We start from the raw sequence: 2,911 nt of genomic DNA, 5'->3' as shown, positions 1-2,911 counted from the left end.
CTGATGTAATCAGGTTAGACTGGGTATATGAGAGGGAACCTTGCTAGGCATTTCTAGATATTTTCAAATTTTGAAATAATTTGTAGCAAATTTTTTCCTCCTGTCTCTGAAGACAGTGGTCCTAATATTTTTTAGAAGCAGTCAGTATAAATGATACAGTAAAGTATCTCATCAAATCATCAAAAGTAGCCAATTTTTGATAAACTTTTCAACCCAAAAGAAATATATATATCCTATGATTACCACGGACTTAAAAGTATCTAGCTTCTTAAAATTCTTAATAAAATTGTGAATGTCTATGCATAAGTTTTAATTCTAGTTGTTGGGTTTGAACTAGATAATATAAACAACTGGGGATATATTTTATGTATTTCTAAATCCTCACTTATACAAGTCACTGTATTCTGTACAGAAGAAAAGAGATCATTGGTTAATCTGGTGACTTAGCTCAGTGAAGTTCTTTAAAAGAGCTTCTGATGTATTTTATCCTTCCAAAGGTTATTTACCTTTCCCCATGGCACCAATAAGCCAGTGTTAGTATAAAGTTTGTATTAGGGCTATATTATAAGATTAATATTATTATTCCCAGGACTGGTTTAAATAAAAAGAACATTTGAAGTCAGATCTTAAGTCATGTAGAACTAGGCTTGAACACCACCACCTCGGTGAAGATCTCAGGCCATAGAGTATCTCTGACCTTCATCATTATGTTTGAAATAAAGATAAGAAACCATTCCCCATAGGATGAGGGGATTAAATATTTATAAATAGCCCAGTGACTGGCATACACTAGATGGTGGATAAATGTTGGTTCCTTCCCTCCCATTCAAATTGAGAAAACAGATGCAAAGAAGATGCAATAAAGTACTCAGCATCTCACAAACAATTAACTAAATAAAAAGCATCTAGATCAATATCCTTTGTTTTCACTTACAATATCTACCGATTAATTACTGGAACGTGAAAAGTCCAGTAAACCAGTGTGGTACTGTTTCTAAATATTAGCACAGTTAGTTACACACAACAATAACAGATCCTTGTTAAGAACCTCAGCCCACCCTTAACCTCAGTTAGCTTTCCAAAAATAGAAACTATCTGGTGACCAGACATAGATTGATGTTTGTCCACAGCCAGTGGTGAAAACTGAACAGTCTCTGTGATGGTGGGTCAGTAGCGCCATCTATGTTTGAGAAGAATAACATATGTCTCTTGGTGCTCCTTTTCAGTATAATGACTGGTTGTTTAGTAATAGAGAAAGGAAACAGAGCTACAGTCTACTGCTCAGGTTCTGAGCCATCCAGCTTCTGCAGAGGCCCTGACTGACTTTTTAATTTCAATTTTCTAAGTGAGTGGTTTAGGTTAGAGATATGAACAGTTAGACTAGGCAGGTAGATCAAGTTGCTGAAAAGACTTACAGCATGCTGAATTAACTTTTTATGAATAAAGAATAAAAATCTTTGGACATTGGTTGGTATAGACAGATATTCATGCTTTGCCTAAAATACTAGTAAATCATGCTTACATAAAAACTATTTCTAAATGTTTTCATCTTATATTAGTATATAAAAGAGCTTTAATGTCCACTATCTTTTGAGCCTCATAATAACAAGGACTAAGGAAAAACACTCATTGATATACTTCCTACTTTGTGCAAAGACAAAACTACTTATAATTATACTTATTTTAAGTTAAAATAGAGCAAAAATACTAAGATGCCTCTCCAGTTATGGGAGTAATTAATTCATATTATTTGTTATTTTAAATTACATTATATTTATCTTTTTCTTCCAGGAAAAGAAGTAATTTTTAGGCTTCTCTGAAAATTATGTCAATTTGCCCTCCATAACTAAACTCAGCTTTTCTTCAAAAAGGCTTATTTTTCAGAACATATATAAAATCACTGAAATTTTAAATTAGATAAATTTATCTCATTTGATCATTTTCAAGCATTAATTTTTAATATGAACACAATAATAAATAGTCTTCACATTAAATATATTATATCCTAGTTTTTAATACACTGACGTCTCAGAGAGTAACACTTATTCCACTAAATTTAAGACTGAAATAATGTCTGAGAATCCATCATTAGCCAATTGGGGAGGAGAGAGGAAAGAAATCACCTTCAGGAGGTGGGGTTTTACATCCAATCTCCCTGCTTTATAACTTCCTGCCATTAGCACAAATCATAGGTCATTTGACATTTCCTTGGGCGTCTGGTAAAATCTGAAGTCTTCCCAATTTACATCAGTAGAACTGCAATATATTTAATTTGCTGGAATTTAAAGGAAGGAAACAAACTATGATCATTTAAAAAATTCTAGCAAAGATTTTTGTGTTCCTTTAAACAACACATGATCTTCCATGACGAAATCTTTTTTAGATTTCAAGTGGAATAATAGCTTTGTGGTTTGTTGGTTTTTTTTTTCACTATACATTTAAATAGAAAAGGTGGGAGGCTGAAGAACGGTGGGGTGAATAGACTAGCGATTATTAAGCTTCTACTATTTTTCCAGGTAATTTACACATAGTATCTCATTTAATCTTCCCAGCAGTCTTTTAAGAAAGTATTACCACTTCCATTTTAGAGGTGAAGAAACAGGGTCCAGAAGGGTTAAGTACCTTACTGAAGGCTAATACAGTTAGTAAATGGCAGACTCAAGATCCGCCTTCCAGTTTCCCCAATTTAAATATGTTCATTCCATGACCCTACACAGCATACCTATAAAAGCAAAAATTAATATTAAAACATCTACACTAATTTTAAAAGCCAGGCACAAAAATTTTCGTTATGTATCATTCTTTTAATAAAGGGTTCAAATAATAGTAAAAACTAATCTGTGGTGTTAGAAGTTAAAACACCGATTTTCCTTGGGGGGTAGAGATTAGAAGGGGGTACACTGGGATCTTC

The sequence above is a fragment of the Eubalaena glacialis genome, chromosome 12, assembly GCF_028564815.1.
Source record: "Eubalaena glacialis isolate mEubGla1 chromosome 12, mEubGla1.1.hap2.+ XY, whole genome shotgun sequence".
Classification (NCBI taxonomy): Eukaryota; Metazoa; Chordata; class Mammalia; order Artiodactyla; family Balaenidae; genus Eubalaena; species Eubalaena glacialis.
This window is presented reverse-complemented; position numbering follows the sequence as displayed.